Source organism: Helianthus annuus, chromosome 11 (assembly GCF_002127325.2).
Source record: "Helianthus annuus cultivar XRQ/B chromosome 11, HanXRQr2.0-SUNRISE, whole genome shotgun sequence".
In the NCBI taxonomy this organism is placed as follows: domain Eukaryota; kingdom Viridiplantae; phylum Streptophyta; class Magnoliopsida; order Asterales; family Asteraceae; genus Helianthus; species Helianthus annuus.
In genome coordinates this window covers 21,118,936-21,139,358 of record NC_035443.2, presented here as the reverse complement: position 1 = coordinate 21,139,358, position 20,423 = coordinate 21,118,936, and positions in this window count along the sequence as shown.

Here is a 20,423-nt window from a genome sequence, read left to right as displayed (position 1 = left end):
AAGCCTCCAGCACCTGTTCAACCAGAAGGAGTTGAACATGAGGCAGCGCCGTTGGATGGAGACCCTGAATGACTATGATTGCGAGATCAGGTACCATCCCGGCAAGGCGAATGTAGTCGCTGATGCCTTGAGCAGGAAAGAAAGGGTAAAACCTATTCGAATCAATGCCAAGAGCATTGAAGTCAAGAACAATTTGATTGAGAGGATATTAGCTGCACAGCGAGAGGCCATGTTGGAAGCTAATTACCCTAATGAAAAGCTGGGAGTAACTGAGGAGTAGTTGACTCTTAGCAAGGATGGAATTCTTAGGCTGAACGGACGTATATGGGTTCCGATTTATGGAGGACTACGAGATGTTATCCTCCAGGAAGCCCATAGTTCCAAGTACTCAGTCCATCCTGGTGCTGACAAGATGTATCAAGATTTGAAGGCAAATTATTGGTGGATAGGCTTGAAAAAGTCTGTAGCCGCCCACGTAGCGAAGTGCTTAACTTGTGCTCAAGTCAAAGCCGAACACCAAAAGCCGTCTGGCTTGCTACAACAGCCTGAACTTCCCGAGTGGAAGTGGGAATGCGTAACTATGGACTTCATAACCAAGTTACCCAAAACCAGGAAAGGAAACGATACAATATGGGTCATAGTCGATAGGCTGACTAAATCAGCTCATTTTCTACCCATCAAGGAGACGTATAGCTCCGATATGTTAGCCCAACTTTATGTTGATAAGATTGTAGCCTTACACGGCATACCTGTGACTATTATCTCCGATAGGGATACCAGGTACACGTCTCACTTCTGGAAGAGTTTCCAGCAATCTTTGGGCACGCGTTTAAACTTTAGTACGGCTTACCATCCACAGACGGACGGTCAAAGTGAGCGTACTATCCAAACGCTAGAAGACATGCTTCGTGCATGTTCATAACCAAGTTACCCAAAACCAGGAAAGGAAACGATACAATATGGGTCATAGTCGATAGGCTGACTAAATCAGCTCATTTTCTACCCATCAAGGAGACGTATAGCTCCGATATGTTAGCCCAACTTTATGTTGATAAGATTGTAGCCTTACACGGCATACCTGTGACTATTATCTCCGATAGGGATACCAGGTACACGTCTCACTTCTGGAAGAGTTTCCAGCAATCTTTGGGCACGCGTTTAAACTTTAGTACGGCTTACCATCCACAGACGGACGGTCAAAGTGAGCGTACTATCCAAACGCTAGAAGACATGCTTCGTGCATGTGCGATCGATTTGGTGGTAACTGGGATAAGAACCTACCCCTAATCGAATTCTCCTACAATAATAGCTACCACACCAGCATAAAGGCTGCGCCTTTCGAGGCATTATACGGTAGGAAATGTAGATCGCCTGTTTGTTGGGCGGAAGTAGGAGAGGTCCAATTATCAGGACCAGAGATAGTTTTCCAGACAACGGACAAGATTGTCCAGATCCGGGAACGTCTCAAGGCTGCCCGCGATAGGCAGAAGAGCTACGCTGATCCAAAGCGTAAGGATTTTCACTTCGAAGTGGGTGAAAAGGTATTACTTAAGGTGTCACCCTGGAAGGGGGTGATGCGTTTCGGCAAGAAGGGCAAGCTGAGTCCGAGATACATAGGACCTTTTGAGGTCAGTGAACGTGTCGGATCAGTCGCCTATAAGTTGAACTTGCCTGAAGAGCTCAATGGAATTCACAATGTGTTCCACATCTGCAATCTCAAAAAGTGCTTCGCCGATGAATCGTCGGTGATTCCACACACAGATGTGTATATAGATGAGAGCTTAAAGTTTATAGAAAAACCTTTGTCGATTGAAGATCGACAGGTAAAGAAGCTTCGCAGAAAGCACGTACCGATTGTAAAGGTCAAATGGGATGCTCGTAGAGGTCCCGAGTATACGTGGGAAGTCGAAGACACAATGAAAGAAAAGTACCCCTATTTATTTGAGTAAATCTCGGGTCGAGATTTATTTTAAGGGGGTGAGGATGTAACACCTCGAATTTTTGTGTCCAATGATGTGTTAACACGTGTCATTTGATTACCCGTGGCATCTATAATAAATAAAGGACTAATTTTGACAAACCTTGAAAGTATATAAATTCGAGGGTTATAAATGTCAACAAGGGTAAATATACTGTATAGTAACCCTAAATAATGCTTGTACCTTCAAACGAATAAATCATAGATCGTACGGAGGCGAAACGCGGAAGAAAGTGAGAGATTACGAGCTACAGGGGTTAACTGTGTCAACATGTTTAATTATACCTCTGAGTGACCCTTTAACGTTCCCAAGGCTTCGTAACAGTATTATACGCTCACTCGAATATACTGTATAAATCCCGCGAAGTTCCGCCTTAAAACGAGAGAGTTATACTCGAATTCGTAAGAGAAGGGTTAAAAGCGTCAATGATGAAAGTTAAAGCTTTCTGAATAATTAATAAACTAATCGGGGACTTAATAATGCGGGTAAATAACACGAGGCCCCTATCGGTAAATAACCGAGGGCCAAACCGCAAAGTTACCCCTTCAAACCCGAAAGGTCAGGTAAATCATTACGAAAGATTTCGTTATTAATTACCGGATTCTGATAATCATTACAAAAGATTTAAAATTTCTGGAAATCTGGTGTCACACCCCGATTTCCACGTGTCACCGGTGGGCCCGGTGTGGGGTACAGTGACGTAGTTGGCATCGTCATAGACAATCAACACAATATAATAATGCACAGCGGAAGCAGAAAAGATACATTTCAACTTTTAAATAATTTGCAATAATAAATATCACAGTAGTTGAAACGGATCCACAGGCGGATCAAATAAAATAAGATAAAAATAGTTCAACAGATATTTGTCGTCCGAGCTTGCGAGACTATAGTGGACGCTCTTAGGAAACAACCAGCCTATTTCCGTATAGTACCTGCACTTAACCTTTTGGGAAAAATACGTCAGTTTACACTGGTAAATACAAATCGACTGACTCATTTTGAAAATGATTGAAAATTTATTTAAATGCACAAGGCATAAATATTTTTATTAACTTGGGATAATTATATAATATAAACTTGTGAACGAATTACATGCACTTATATCTCTGGTGGCCCGGGACCTGCTGTCCGGGCTAGAGATTAAATGACACACCACATTAAAGAGTTATACACGTCGGGTGTACGCCTACACCCCGTGCTCTGGTCGTGGCCATCTCGTAAGATAATGCCAAGGATATCCGGGACACGGTCAATAACCCCCCAAAGCCTTTAAGTAAGACAAAACTGTTTAAACGAAGTCGCACAAGCTATTCAAGACTGTACACCTATAAGGCGCAGGACTTGTGCGCCCGATCAAGCGGTATTTTAAATACCGTACCCCAAGCCCGTATAGGGAAAATAAGTCAAAATGTATTTACCTGAGCAAGTATAAGTCACAAATGATAAGTGTTGGTAGCTTTTACCGGGCCTCCTAATCTGGAACAAAGGTTTATAATTAACCTATTAGATTCCTAACGGCCTTTTATTTAAGCTTAAGCTTTGACCGGTTAGTTTTTAGGAATGATACGGTTTACGCACGATTAAGCGAAAGACCGGATAGAATGTGATTTAGACCCGACAAGTTTGAATACTTGTATAATATGGGTATACTAAATACATTCTGGATTTTGAAATAAAAATGATATCGTTTGACCCGTTTCGGTCAATTTACGCAAACTAGTTACGTAAACCGAACCGAACGCGAAAAGGGCGATACGGGTAGACCAATGATTCAAATGCAAGTTCCCTGAGATAATATGCTTAAAATATGATATTATATCAGTAAGTTATGTTCTATATTGCCCGGAATAATTTTAAACCCAATTTATGCCTTAGAAGGGCATTTTGGTCATTTAAAAGATAATAAAAGGGTAAAATTAGAAATCTGAGTTTCGGGTCTGGTTCATACAGTAAATATACTTAATATAACATATTATATCAGTAGGGTATGACCCATATATCAAATTTATCATTTTAAAATCAAACTATGCACCGTAGGGGTATTTTAGTAATTTCACAAGGGCTAAAAGTGCCAAAACTGGAAGTCTGAGTTTATATACTTATACTTACTGTTTTTATATGAAAATATGCTAAACACATCAGTAGGTATAGGTCTTATATGTTTAAAACAAGTATAACGCTTACTATGCGCTTAAAATGCTAAATATGCGATTTAAGGGCGTTTTCGGGTTTTCAAATAAAATCTGAGATTTTTATATTTTCAGAATACTTATAATAATTTATTCATCATATAAAATCAGTAGAAAAAGGTTTCGGGTCAAAAGGATGTGTAAAACTTATTTTAGGGCTAAAACGGTCAAAACCGACATAAGCCGAAATGACTAGGCGGTCTAGGATCCGTCCAGCCAAAAATTAATTAAAAATCATCAAAATTCCCAGAATATTATATTACTTCTGTTGGTAAAAAGTTTTATACCAAAACGTGGCCAGAAACGGGTTCTACGCGGAAAGGACCGTTTATGTAAATTTATAATATAGTTTTACGCTAATGGCCATAACTCACAATCTGGACCACCAACTGATCCGAAATTTTCGGTGCAAGTTCATATATTAGAAATAAAGATTTCTATCCTTTCACTTTTCCAAAAATCACGTTTTATAACAAAAAGGGCAAAATAGTCAACTTTATGCATAAATCGGAAACATGCATTCGAATAGGCTATGCATAGACTCAATCAAAGAAAATTCCAGAAAGTTTAACTAAAATAAAAATAGTCAAAAATACTTTCCAATACAGATCTCGAACATGCACGTACGAATCCGAATCGATAGTCTACGAAATAATCGTTTTACAAGACTTTCGGTTCCGATTCGTGTCTATACTATAGATTGTCGAGTTGATGATGATTAAAACACATTCTTATATGTATTACAAGTTATTTATGATGATCAATCAGATTGCATGTCTAATATATTAACATTCAAGCTTATTTTTGCGAAAATCAATTCTGTTGACTTTTTAGAAACATGTTTGACTCGACATTTAGCATGCATGTAGTGGGAATCAGAGAGTACCCTTTAGAGGGTTTGTTTCCCACATAAATACTAATCTATAACAAGTTTTAATTCGAGAAATGACTGAAAGAAATCCGTATAATCAGAAAGTCAAAGCTTATGAACAAACAGTTTGACTTTTACTAATAATCGTAACAAGAACGAATTAAAGAACGAATTGGAAGCTTACAAGAGTCCTATAGATGTTTAGTGAACACTAGGGTCGGCCTTGATGATCAGATTAGCTCCAGGAAGTTTGCCTTGAAAGTTCTTGAGAGCTCTTGAGAGAAGTGAGTTCTTGGTTACTATGAAAATGTCCAAGAATTGCCATTCAATCTGATTTAAAGCTGTAAATTGAGGTTTACTGTAGAGCTAGGCATGCAAGGGACACTATTGGAGCAAAATGGAGGTGCACCCAGCTGGAACCAACTCAAAATTCGGACTTAAACAACTGAATTCGCGAAACTGGGTATCTGGGCACCTTATACGGACCGTATGGTCCTTGCTTTACGGTCCGTAAGGACCTGGTCTGACCAGCAAGTTTCCATAATTGGCAGAAATGGCCCCTGGACTTGTACGCGATGCTTCGGCTACTTTTCTCGACCCGTAAACCCCCAAACTTGGTTTTTAAGAACCTTAGGACATTTACCAACATGGTAATGTCCTCGGATAACTTTGCGCTCAACCGAAAAGCCATGAAATTCGACGTTGACGCTTTTAGTCCCTTAAGTACGGTTTTGGCCATAATTTTCTCATACGTTGACGAAACTTCATGAAATTTCAACCACATATTCCAGTGAGTATATTTTAGCTATACAAAGCTTCGGGTCCGCCAAAAGTTCACTCAGAGGTATAAATTAAACATGTTGACACTTTTGGCCCCTATAGTTTGAAATACTTCACTTTTGTGCAATTTCCGCGTCGTATGATCCATGAACCATCCGTTTAAGGTTATAAACATTATGTAGGGTTATCATAGAGTCTATTTATCCATTGTTGACACTTTGGACCCTTACGTTCCATAGTTTTCACCGTTTGTCACTTTTAGTCCCTCTAAAGTATGTTTTCACATAACGGAACCTTATGACACGTGTCAAGACATTATTGGACGAAATTTTCGAGGTGTTACATCCTCACCCCCTTAAAAGAAATCTCGACCCCGAGATTTATTCAAACAAATGGGGATATTTATCTTTCATCGTGGATTCCACTTCCCACGTGTATTCGGGACCTCTACGGGCATCCCACTTGACCTTAACAATAGGCACGTGCTTCCGTCGAAGCTTCTTTACCTGTCGATCCTCAATCGACAAAGGTTTTTCCACAAATTTTAGACTTTCGTCTATGTGTATATCTGTATGCGGTATAACCAGTGAATCGTCAGCGAAACACTTCTTCAAATTACAGATGTGAAACACATTATGAATGGCACTAAGCTCTTCAGGCAAGTTTAACTTGTAAGCGACTGCCCCGACACGTTCGATTATCTCGAAAGGTCCTATATATCTCGGGCTTAGCTTGCCTTTCTTTCCAAATCGCATTACACCTTTCCAAGGTGATACCTTAAGCAACACTTTTTCACCCACATCAAAGTGAAAATCTTTGCGCTTAGGATCCGCATAACTTTTCTGCCTATCCCTGGCAGCTTTCAAACGATCACGGATCTGAACGATCTTGTCTGTCGTCTCAAAGACGATATCTGGTCCAGACAACTGGACATCTCCAACTTCTGCCCAACAAATGGGCGATCTACACTTTCTACCGTATAGGGCCTCAAAAGGCGCAGCCTTTATGCTGGAATGGTAGCTATTGTTGTAGGAGAATTCAGTCAGTGGTAAGTTCTTATCCCAACTACCACCTAAGTCGATCGCACATGCACGAAGCATGTCTTCCAAAGTTTGAATAGTACGCTCACTCTGACCATCAGTCTGAGGATGGTAAGCCGTACTAAAATTCAAACGAGTGCCCAACGACTGTTGGAAACTCTTCCAAAAAATGCGACGTATATCTAGTATCTCTATCGGAGATAATAGATATAGGTATACCATGTAGCGCTACTATCTTATCGACGTATAATTGAGCTAGCATATCGGAGCTATACGTCTCCTTGATGGGTAGAAAATGGGCTGACTTAGTCAGTCTATCTACTATGACCCATATGGTATCATTTCCCTTTTTCGTCTTCGGCAACTTGGTGATAAAATCCATTGTCACCATTTCCCATCTCCATTTGGGAATTTCAGGTTGTTGAAGCAACCCTGACGGCTTCTGATGCTCGGCCTTGACTTGCGCACAAGTCAAGCATCTAGCTACATGCTCAGCTACTGACTTTTTCAAACCAATCCACCAGTAGTTTGTTTTCAAATCCTGGTACATCTTATCAGCTCCAGGATGAACGGAATATTTAGAGCTGTGGGCTTCCTGGAGGATAACATCCCGAAGTCCTCCATAAACTGGAACCCATATTCGTCCGTTTAGTCGTAGCATTCCATCTTTGTCGTGGGATAGCTGCTCCTCAGTTACTCCCAACTTTTCCGCATGATAGTTAGCTTCCAGCACAGCTTCCTTCTGTGCAGCTAACACCCTTTCATTCAAGTTATTTCTTATTTCAATGCGCTTGGCATTGATTCTGATCGGTTTAACCCTTTCTTTTCTACTTAAGGCGTCGGCAACCACATTTGCCTTACCTGGATGGTATCTTATCTCACAGTCATAATCATTGAGAGTTTCCATCCATCGCCTTTGACGCATGTTCAATTCCTTCTGATTGAACAGATGCTGAAGACTCTTGTGGTCTGAATATATTATACACTTGGTTCCATACAAGTAATGCCTCCATAACTTCAATGCAAATACAACCGCACCCAATTCCAAATCGTGGGTGGTGTAGTTCTTCTCATGCACTTTGAGCTGTCGAGAAGCGTAGGCAATGACTTTGCCTTTCTGCATGAGTACGCAGCCCATGCCAGTATGTGATGCATCACAATACACCACAAATTCATCCATACCATCGGGCAACGTCAATACTGGCGCATTGCTCAGCTTCTGCTTCAGAATGTCAAAGGATTCCTGCTGCTTAGGGCCCCAATCAAACTTAATCTTCTTACGGGTCAACGAAGTTAGGGGCGCAGCAATCCTTGAAAAGTTCTCGATAAATCGCCTATAATATCCTGCCAATCCGAGGAAACTGCGAATCTCGGTAGGAGTCTTCGGTTCCTGCCAGTTCATGACTACTTCTACTTTAGCGGGATCTACTTGGATACCACGCTCGCTTACAACATGTCCAAGGAATTGGACTTCTCGAAGCCAAAATTCACACTTTGAAAATTTGGCATAAAGCTTCTCTTGATACAGAAGTTTGAGAATACAACGAAGGTGTTTCTCATGGTCAGCTTGGCTCTTCGAGTAGATAAGGATGTCGTCAATAAAGACGATAACGAACTTATCTAAATAGGGTTTACAGACGCGATTCATGAGATCCATGAACGCGGCTGGGGCGTTAGTGAGCCCAAACGGCATCACTAGGAACTCGTAATGTCCATAACGAGTCCTAAACGCGGTCTTGTGCACATCTCCTTCTTTGACCTTTAATTGATGATAACCTGACCTTAGGTCAATCTTGGAGAAGTAACTTGCTCCTTGTAACTGATCGAACAGGTCGTCGATCCTGGGTAACGGATACCGATTCTTGATAGTGACCTTATTAAGCTCACGGTAATCGATGCACAGACGCATCGACCCATCCTTCTTCTTAACGAATAAGATTGGCGCTCCCCAAGGAGACGAGCTAGGTCTAATAAAACCTTTGGCTGAAAGCTCATCCAACTGCGTCCTCAACTCCTTCATCTCCGTTGGTGCCAATCGGTATGGTGCTCTTGCTACAGGTGCTGCACCTGGAATTATGTCGATCCGAAACTCCACTTGCCTATCTGGTGGCAAACCAGGTAGTTCTTCAGGGAATACCTCAGGATATTCCGAGATAACAGGGATATCCTCAATCTTCGGCTTCGGCTCGTCTATGGTAACTTGTGCCATATAAATGACACATCCCTTCTGCATGCACCGGGATGCCTTGAGCATGGACACTTGCTCAGGCAATCCATGCTGGGTATCTCCTTGAATAGTAAGTGACTCACCAGACGGAGTCTTAACTATTACTTGCTTTCTATTGCACAGAATCTGGGCTTGGTTACTCGACAACCAATCCATGCCTATCACTATGTCGAATCCAGCTAACTTAAAGGGAAGCAAGGATAACGGGAAAGAATGATTCCTAATGGATATAACACATCCATCTAGAACAGTTGAGGCGGTTTCTATGGTTCCGTCGGCTAATTCCACCTCATATTTCACACTTAAGGTTTTAACAGGAAGGTTCAACAGTTTACAAAACTTATCATCTACAAACGACTTATCGGCTCCTGAATCAAACAAGACTCTAGCGAAAACATCATTTACAAGAAACGTACCGGTAATGACGTTGTCGTCAAGGACTGCTTCCTTAGCGTCCATTCTGAAGACTCTCGCATTAGTCTTCTTTCCTTCATCTGCCTTCCTCGCATTCTTTGGGCAATTGGGCCGAATGTGCCCTTTCTCGTTGCAACCAAAACAAGTTGCATCCTTCATTTTCTTGCAATCCACAGCTTTATGATCTGTGGACTTGCAGATCCCACAACGTTTCTCAAAAGACTGGGACTTAGACTCTTGCCTGCATCTCCCAAAGTGATGCCTCCTACAAACCTTGCATTTGGGTTTTTCACCCGACTGATCTCCTTTCTTGAACCCCGACCCTTTCCTATGGTCGTTGTTTCCGTTGTGTCGTTTCTCAGATCTTCGTGAGGTGTCATCCTCACGTTTCCTTTTGTTTTCCTCCGAGCTCTTCATAGCTCTTAGTCTGACGACATCTTGAGTGAGGGAGAGGGATAGATCTGCTACGGATCTAAATGTAGTGGGTCTTGAAGCTTTAACACTCGCCTTTATCTCCGGTGCCAGACCCCCAATAAATCGAGCAATCCTACGCGGCTCCGGGGTCACCAGATAAGGCACTAAACGAGACAACGTGTTGAACGTAGTAAGATACGCTTGACAATCGAGGTTCTTCATAACTAAGGATACAAAATCCGATTCGATTCGTTCGACCTCGTGCTGCGGACAGAAGTTCTCTTTAATCAGGGCCACAAACTGTTCCCATGACAAACCGTACAGTGTGGCCTTACCGACAGCTTGTAGGAGTGACTTCCACCATGCTAACGCATCTCCCTTGAATGACAGGGACACGTACTTCACGACGTCCCTATCAGCACACCCGCTGATATCAACCACAGTATCCATCTCATCAATCCACGTCATGCAATCGACGGCCCCCTTTTCCCCAGTGAAATCTCTGGGCTTGCAAGATACAAAATACTTGTACGTACAGGACCTGCTGTACGTGTCATGTTTCAGCTTAATCTCCCGCTTTGGGACGCTGCTGTGGTTGGAGGAGTGATTATCATCCTCAGCTTTCTTTGGCTCACTCTTTTTAGATGGAGGCTCACTATGAGCCTCAGAATGAGTCTTGGGCTTTGGTTGCGTTTCTGTTCGGGTCCTACTCCGAGTACCACTAGATTCCCTGAATTGCCTATCCATAGCTTTGGCAACAGCGTTATCTATCAGTGCTTGTAACTCTGCACCGGTAACGTGAATCTTTGCATTATCTGAGTGTTCCCCAGAATGACTGTTGGTCTCCTCCGATTTGGCCATTGTAGCTTTAAGCTACAATAAAGGACAAGGTCTATTTTAGAACCTAACAGTATCATCGTTCTTAAACGATTTATTAACCATGGTATCAAGAACCTTAGCAGTTAATTTAATAAATTTCATTCAGGCTTTTATTAGCAATCAAGGAATGAAAATATATATATTGGCACCATAGGCCTAGTCACATGGACAATTACTAAATTATAAATTTAGATTTTATAGGATTATAAATTGTATAATTAAACAAATAATCCTTTACTAGACAGAGAGTCAAAAACCACAACTGTCATTATATAACATAGTTATAACCCGTAGGTATCAAGTCATAAACAGACTTGTGTACAGATATAATCTGTAGATAATTCATTTCTTGGCAGGGAGTTATAAACCACAACTGCCACTATATGACATAGTCATAACCCGTAGGTATCAAGTCATTAATAGACTTGTATACAGATAAAAATCCGTAGGTAATTTATTAAAAAGGGTGGCTTGTGTGATTCTACAGATCACGCTTAGCCAGAATGTTAACATGTTCTCAGATGTTAACAGGGAGTTGAATCCTTTCAACCAGGTTTTACCATCATGGCCAGGCCTGTTAATAAGGCATTCAAGCTAGGTTATACCTTACTAAGATTCTTATAAAATGGCAAATCAAATAAAAATTGATATTTTCCATTATTTTATTAGTATTCATGCATATAAATAAAATGAGAAATTTAAATTAACCATTTCAAATTTCAAATAAAATACCAGTACATATTTTGCCCTAAACGGGACTTTGAAATAACATGAATAACATGAATAACATGCCCGCGCAGGGGCTAAACAAATAACAACAATAACAAAATAAAGTAAAGCAAACCCACGCAGGGGCCAACAGAACAGCATACCCACGCAGGGGTAGAATAAGATAGATATACCCACACAGGGGTAGAGTACAAGGATAGATGTCCACACAGGGACATGAGTACATGAGACAAAAATCGAAGGATTCAATGATCCCTCTTGCTCTTACCCTTGAGCAGGTCAAACACCTTCTTGAACATGCCACTGGTGCGACGGCGATCAGCTCGCATCTCGTGTTGAAACTCACGTCGCATGCTATCAATCCCATGCAGGATTTCCTGAACCTGCGGCGGCGACATCATAGGCGCCGGTGGCGGTGGCTGGTACTTCTGCGGCTGCGGCGGCTGGTACGGCTGCGGCTGTGGTGGCTGCTGGTAACCCGGAGGGTAACCAAAAGTAGACTGCCCAGCAGCCCAAGTGTCTCCCAATGGACCACTAGGTGGGAGTGAGCTGTAGTTTACAGCTTGCCAATAAGGGTCTCCCGTGTAATCATAACCCTGAGGGAAAACATGCTCGAACGGGTTAAACTGAGCGGCACTAGCATAAGCCGGAATCGGCTCTCCAAAATTCTGCGGCGGCAGAGGCGGGATCGGTACAGAAGTGACCTCCGATACGGGATGCTGAGACTCCCCTGTCTCGGACTCCCCGGGAAGAGACGTGTAGCGGCTGCTACCAACATGTGGAGGGGTGCCTATGCGAATCCCTCCGCGCGTAGACATGCGCGCATTCCTCCTAGGCCTCTGAGGCGGAGGAGGTAAAACTGGTGGCGGCGGTGGTGACGGTGTGATCACGTCACGCCATAGGGCCTCAGATAGGTCCTGCGGTAGAGGCGGCTGCTGCTGCTGCGAGTGGTGCTGCGAGTGCACCGGCGAAACCTGGTGAGACTGGAGCATCGGAGAGTTGTGGCTGGGGGTGAAATACCAATCATGCTGCTTAAATCTCTCCTGAAAGCTGTCCCCACCATTGTAGGGTGATCCCCTAAATGGCGACCCATCCGATATCTCAATCGGATGGTTAGGCGTACCTGATGGTGGTAGCGAGGGGTCCGTATCCTCGTCGACGTCCATCTCGTGACCACCAGAAAAGTGGTCCTCCGGTCCAAGTGGGTTATGACCCACTGGCTCATCCACAATAGCATTAGGGTCATACAAACCCTGGTAGACTGGCGCTGGATACTGGTGCGGTGACTGATGCAAAGGTATGTAGGATCCATGCGAACCATGGGGCCCATTCTCTGAGTGGGGCCCAAACGAGTGGGGTAAAGACGGTGAAGTGCTGGCGGAAACCGAGTGTCTAGCAGGCTCGGCGAAAGACCTCCAAAGGTCGTTGGCGGCTGTGTTGTGTGTGGCGGATGGAGCTCGCCTATGTGAGGGCCCTGCCTCATGGTCGTGGGTTGTAGCAAATCCTCCTCGACCTCTCATTCGTGGCGGCATAGTGATCCTGTCAAAAGTCAAACAAGTTGCACAACAAATATATAAGACAATGCAAAATAATAATAAAAATAAATTAAACGAAAAGTTGAACATTTCCTAAGTTCTTTGTCTAGACTCGAAATTCGAGAAATGTGCAATTGTGTAACTGAGATTAAACACAAAAGACTAGTGTTTAATTCACTCAGCGTTGGCTCTGATACCAACCTGTCACACCCCGATTTCCACGTGTCACCGGTGGGCCCGGTGTGGGGTACAGTGACGTAGTTGGCATCGTCATAGACAATCAACACAATATAATAATGCACAGCGGAAGCAGAAAAGATACATTTCAACTTTTAAATAATTTGCAATAATAAATATCACAGTAGTTGAAACGGATCCACAGGCGGATCAAATAAAATAAGATAAAAATAGTTCAACAGATATTTGTCGTCCGAGCTTGCGAGACTATAGTGGACGCTCTTAGGAAACAACCAGCCTATTTCCGTATAGTACCTGCACTTAACCTTTTGGGAAAAATACGTCAGTTTACACTGGTAAATACAAATCGACTGACTCATTTTGAAAATGATTGAAAATTTATTTAAATGCACAAGGCATAAATATTTTTATTAACTTGGGATAATTATATAATATAAACTTGTGAACGAATTACATGCACTTATATCTCTGGTGGCCCGGGATCTGCTGTCCGGGCTAGAGATTAAATGACACACCACATTAAAGAGTTATACACGTCGGGTGTACGCCTACACCCCGTGCTCTGGTCGTGGCCATCTCGTAAGATAATGCCAAGGATATCCGGGACACGGTCAATAACCCCCCAAAGCCTTTAAGTAAGACAAAACTGTTTAAACGAAGTCGCACAAGCTATTCAAGACTGTACACCTATAAGGCGCAGGACTTGTGCGCCCGATCAAGCGGTATTTTAAATACCGTACCCCAAGCCCGTATAGGGAAAATAAGTCAAAATGTATTTACCTGAGCAAGTATAAGTCACAAATGATAAGTGTTGGTAGCTTTTACCGGGCCTCCTAATCTGGAACAAAGGTTTATAATTAACCTATTAGATTCCTAACGGCCTTTTATTTAAGCTTAAGCTTTGACCGGTTAGTTTTTAGGAATGATACGGTTTACGCACGATTAAGCGAAAGACCGGATAGAATGTGATTTAGACCCGACAAGTTTGAATACTTGTATAATATGGGTATACTAAATACATTCTGGATTTTGAAATAAAAATGATATCGTTTGACCCGTTTCGGTCAATTTACGCAAACTAGTTACGTAAACCGAACGCGAAAAGGGCGATACGGGTAGACCAATGATTCAAATACAAGTTCCCTGAGATAATATGCTTAAAATATGATATTATATCAGTAAGTTATGTTCTATATTGCCCGGAATAATTTTAAACCCAATTTATGCCTTAGAAGGGCATTTTGGTCATTTAAAAGATAATAAAAGGGTAAAATTAGAAATCTGAGTTTCGGGTCTGGTTCATACAGTAAATATACTTAATATAACATATTATATCAGTAGGGTATGACCCATATATCAAATTTATCATTTTAAAATCAAACTATGCACCGTAGGGGTATTTTAGTAATTTCACAAGGGCTAAAAGTGCCAAAACTGGAAGTCTGAGTTTATATACTTATACTTACTGTTTTTATATGAAAATATGCTAAACACATCAGTAGGTATAGGTCTTATATGTTTAAAACAAGTATAACGCTTACTATGCGCTTAAAATGCTAAATATGCGATTTAAGGGCGTTTTCGGGTTTTCAAATAAAATCTGAGATTTTTATATTTTCAGAATACTTATAATAATTTATTCATCATATAAAATCAGTAGAAAAAGGTTTCGGGTCAAAAGGATGTGTAAAACTTATTTTAGGGCTAAAACGGTCAAAACCGACATAAGCCGAAATGACTAGGCGGTCTAGGATCCGTCCAGCCAAAAATTAATTAAAAATCATCAAAATTCCCAGAATATTATATTACTTCTGTTGGTAAAAAGTTTTATACCAAAACGTGGCCAGAAACGGGTTCTACGCGGAAAGGACCGTTTATGTAAATTTATAATATAGTTTTACGCTAATGGCCATAACTCACAATCTGGACCACCAACTGATCCGAAATTTTCGGTGCAAGTTCATATATTAGAAATAAAGAATTCTATCCTTTCACTTTTCCAAAAATCATGTTTTATAACAAAAAGGGCAAAATAGTCAACTTTATGCATAAATCGGAAACATGCATTCGAATAGGCTATGCATAGACTCAATCAAAGAAAATTCCAGAAAGTTTAACTAAAATAAAAATAGTCAAAAATACTTTCCAATACAGATCTCGAACATGCACGTACGAATCCGAATCGATAGTCTACGAAATAATCGTTTTACAAGACTTTCGGTTCCGATTCGTGTCTATACTATAGATTGTCGAGTTGATGATGATTAAAACACATTCTTATATGTATTACAAGTTATTTATGATGATCAATCAGATTGCATGTCTAATATATTAACATTCAAGCTTATTTTTGCGAAAATCAATTCTGTTGACTTTTTAGAAACATGTTTGACTCGACATTTAGCATGCATGTAGTGGGAATCAGAGAGTACCCTTTAGAGGGTTTGTTTCCCACATAAATACTAATCTATAACAAGTTTTAATTCGAGAAATGACTGAAAGAAATCCGTATAATCAGAAAGTCAAAGCTTATGAACAAACAGTTTGACTTTTACTAATAATCGTAACAAGAACGAATTAAAGAACGAATTGGAAGCTTACAAGAGTCCTATAGATGTTTAGTGAACACTAGGGTCGGCCTTGATGATCAGATTAGCTCCAGGAAGTTTGCCTTGAAAGTTCTTGAGAGCTCTTGAGAGAAGTGAGTTCTTGGTTACTATGAAAATGTCCAAGAATTGCCATTCAATCTGATTTAAAGCTGTAAATTGAGGTTTACTGTAGAGCTAGGCATGCAAGGGACACTATTGGAGCAAAATGGAGGTGCACCCAGCTGGAACCAACTCAAAATTCGGACTTAAACAACTGAATTCGCGAAACTGGGTATCTGGGCACCTTATACGGACCGTATGGTCCTTGCTTTACGGTCCGTAAGGACCTGGTCTGACCAGCAAGTTTCCATAATTGGCAGAAATGGCCCCTGGACTTGTACGCGATGCTTCGGCTACTTTTCTCGACCCGTAAACCCCCAAACTTGGTTTTTAAGAACCTTAGGACATTTACCAACATGGTAATGTCCTTGGATAACTTTGCGCTCAACCGAAAAGCCATGAAATTCGACGTTGACGCTTTTAGTCCCTTAAGTACGGTTTTGGCCATAATTTTCTCATACGTTGACGAAACTTCATGAAATTTCAACCACATATTCCAGTGAGTATATTTTAGCTATACAAAGCTTCGGGTCCGCCAAAAGTTCACTCAGAGGTATAAATTAAACATGTTGACACTTTTGGCCCCTATAGTTTGAAATACTTCACTTTTGTGCAATTTCCGCGTCGTATGATCCATGAACCATCCGTTTAAGGTTATAAACATTATGTAGGGTTATCATAGAGTCTATTTATCCATTGTTGACACTTTGGACCCTTACGTTCCATAGTTTTCACCGTTTGTCACTTTTAGTCCCTCTAAAGTATGTTTTCACATAACGGAACCTTATGACACGTGTCAAGACATTATTGGACGAAATTTTCGAGGTGTTACATCTGGCCTCTCGCGACCCGCGTTAAGTAATCGCCTAAGTGCAGGCGGGTCGCGAGCCTCCTAAAATACGCGCCTGATATTTGAATATCAGGCGACCCGCGTTAAACAAGCATGGAACTCCCATGCGGGTCGCGTAAAGTGCCCAGATGCAGAAAGTTGTAACTTCTTGCCTTTTGAGCATTATGAACGACCAAATCTCCAATAAATGAGGAATGGGCACCCTACACTTGACCCATAGCTCCAGGGGACACATGCCCATCATCCATGATCAGTTGTAGGCTGTTGTGTGTTGATCTTGAGCTCATTTTTCACTATAAATAGCCATGTTATAGTCATAACATTCACACAACTCAAACCCTTCTATCTGATCATTCTAAGAAGCTCTCTAGCATTCTCTTTTGCTCTCTAAGCAAGATACAACTGCTGTAAGTCGTTCATAACCATTTTGGTCATACATTTCCATAGTTTTAGCCTATAAACACAACCGTCGTAACTAACGGTTGTCATTACAATAACTTGCAAATGGTTCAGTCTTATGACGGATCAAAAGTGGTTTTGAGTAGGTAATTATGTGGGTAATAAACCTCTAAAAAGGTTCCCCCTGATCACCACTCTAACTATGTCAAATATCGAGTAAAACGTGCGGTTAAAAAGTCAACAGAAAGCTATTTTAGCGATTTATGCATAATCTGTAATGTATATGTTATGAAACCTGTTTTGACACTTATAAAACATGATATTAAGTATATAAACCTGTTTGCGCTCGTTTGAATCGATCATTTGCTATATTGACCCGGTTCGGAGCCGAATGTCGCAAAAGTTTGACTTTCGCTTTGACTTCAGTTCTGACCCGTTTTAGTGAGGTATAAATATACCTTAAGACTCTCTTAGGACCAGATTACATGATGGTATAAACCTCTGTGATCGGTTCATGAGTTATCCGAGTCTTTTACGTATTTCCGTCATTCGCCTAAAAGTTGACCGTAACGGCCTTTTGAAATTAAAACGAGTATTTCGGACACGTGAACGGACCAGAACCTTGCTTATTAAATTTTAAGCATGTCCTTAAAGTTTCACGTCAATCCGAGGTCTAGAATGAGAGTTATGCTAAATGGCGCATTTAAAGTAAACTTTAGTAATTAACGGCGCAATTAGCATAACACCTATCTAAACCAAGATTTCGTCACCAAAACTTTTATCCACTGTATTAAAATAATATTTTGGGAATTTTAAAGATTTTTAATAATTTTTACCTCGCTCATAACCTGCGGTTATGGCTACGGTTCGGTAAATACCGAATATGCCCTTTTCGGCCAAAACATGGGTTCTACAAGGTCTTTTGACCCGATTCCAGTTACTACTGATTTTAAATAATAAATAAAGTATTTTAAGCTTTATAAGCTGTTCGGGAAACTCAGATTTCCTATAGAACTCGAAAAGCTCTTTAAAAGTCTTTAAAATGACCGAAAAGCCCCTACGGGGCATAATATTAACTTAAACTCGTTACGGGCATCACGGAAGGTATCCTACTGATACCACAACCTCTTTAAGGCATATTGACTTAGGAAATAAGCGTGCGACTCTCATGGTTAATCGTTTCGCCTATTGCGCGCACGGTTCGGCTTATGAAACTAGTTTTCATAAATTAGCCGATACGGGTCAAATTATATTATTTGAACCCCAAAATCCAGAGTGTGAACCATAAACCCGTATAAAACAAGTCTCTGAACTTGTTGGGTCAGAATCACACTCCATTCTCGGTTTTCGCCTTTTCGCGCGATTTAAACCATATCTATATATATCGGAACCAACCGGTCTAGGCTACGGCCATTATAACGACTCGTTAGGATTCTAAGAGGTTAATTAAAACCTTCGTTCCAGATTAGGAGCCCCAGTAAAAGCTATCGGTGATTTAATCCAAATTAAGGAAATATACTTGCAAAGGTAAATACTTTAACTTATTTCCCCTATATGGGCTTGGGTTACGGTATATTAATACCGCTTGATTGAGCATTGTATTCTTCCATCGCTTAGGTGGTTAATTAAATAATATGATCGGCTCATTTAAACAGTTTTGTTTCTTATAAGCCTTTGGGGGGTTTAATGACCGTTGTCCCGGATATCCTTGGCATCATTTTACGAAATGGCCACGACCATCGACATCCCGGTGTAGGCGTACACCCGGTATATATTGTCGACATTAAATTAAAAGACGTAGCCGTTGGTTTTTATACTACGGTTTTACGCAATGTGGTGTGTCTATAAATCTTTAACCCGGCACGACCCGGGCTACTGAACGCATAAAAGAACATGTAAAACGTTCACAAGATTTTATTATAATTTTCCCAAGTTATAAAAGAGTTTATGCCTTGTGCATTCAAATCAATTTTTAATAAACATTTTCAAATGTGTCAGTTGAATGTATTTACCAGTGTAAACTGACGTATTTTCCCCAAAAAGATTAAGTGCAGGTACTATACGAAATGGGCTGGTTTAGGCGTCCTAAGCATCGTACATAGTCTCGCAAACTCGATGCTGCATCTGAATGAACAATATTTATTACTTTTGGATCCGCTGTGGATATATTCAACTTCTGTAATATATTTGATATTACAACCAGAGGTTGAAGTTTATATATTTATCTTAAGCTTCCGCTGTGCATTATATAATTGTGTGGTTTGACTATATTGTTGCCAACATCGTCACGGTAATCCCCCACCGGGCCCACCGGTGAGACACGTGGAAATCGGGGTGTGTCATGGTACCAGTGGTTAAAGTTAACTCACTGGTGGTTACCGAAATTGCCATGGAAGAAATTGCCTTCAAGGGAGTCTTATTGATGTAACAACTGTCCAACTGAAGATCTGTTGATCCATCAGTTGTAGTTGCTGCTCCACTTGAACTATCACCGAGAGTTACTTGTAACTTAGGGGGTGTAACCTCCTCAGCTGTTGCTGGGATAGCAGAGGTATAAGCATCAGACCCAGTCACTTATGGAGGTATACTCTCAGTAATGGGTGATAGAGAGGAACTGGTTTGTGTCTGTGCAATATCAACTGCATGCAACAGGGGTATTATTGATTGTGGCATTATGATTGGTGAGGGTATGGGTGTTGAAAGTGACATGTCCTTGGGATCAGGACTGTGGAAGATAGATCCGAGTGGATCCAGAGCTTCATAATTTGGTGTCCCTGTGGTTACAACCTGATCCTTTTGTGAGGATGCAGGAGGAGCTTGAGGCTGGGGTTGAGATCTTTCTTCCAACTGCTGTGAGGAAGTAGCAGCAGTGGTTTTTGGTGACTTTTGTGCTGTCACTGGCATTGACTCTGGAATCTCATCTTCCAGAGTTGCCTTTGGTGTGGGTTTGGTGGGTTTTTTGGATATTTTCTTTTTGGTCTTTTTAGTGGTGGCAGGTGTGGGTTTCAAAACAGTGGGTGTGCTGCTTTGATCACCTGGAGCAGTGGGCTCAGCAGAGGTTGCCTGAGGATCAGTGGCAGTTTCTAAAACCTGCTCAGGCACCTTTGCTTTTAATTTTATTGGTGCCATCATTCTTGAAAATGTTTCAATTGTTAAACAGTTTATTTTGAAAGAGACACCTTGTTTGGGCAAATCTGCATCTTTCTCA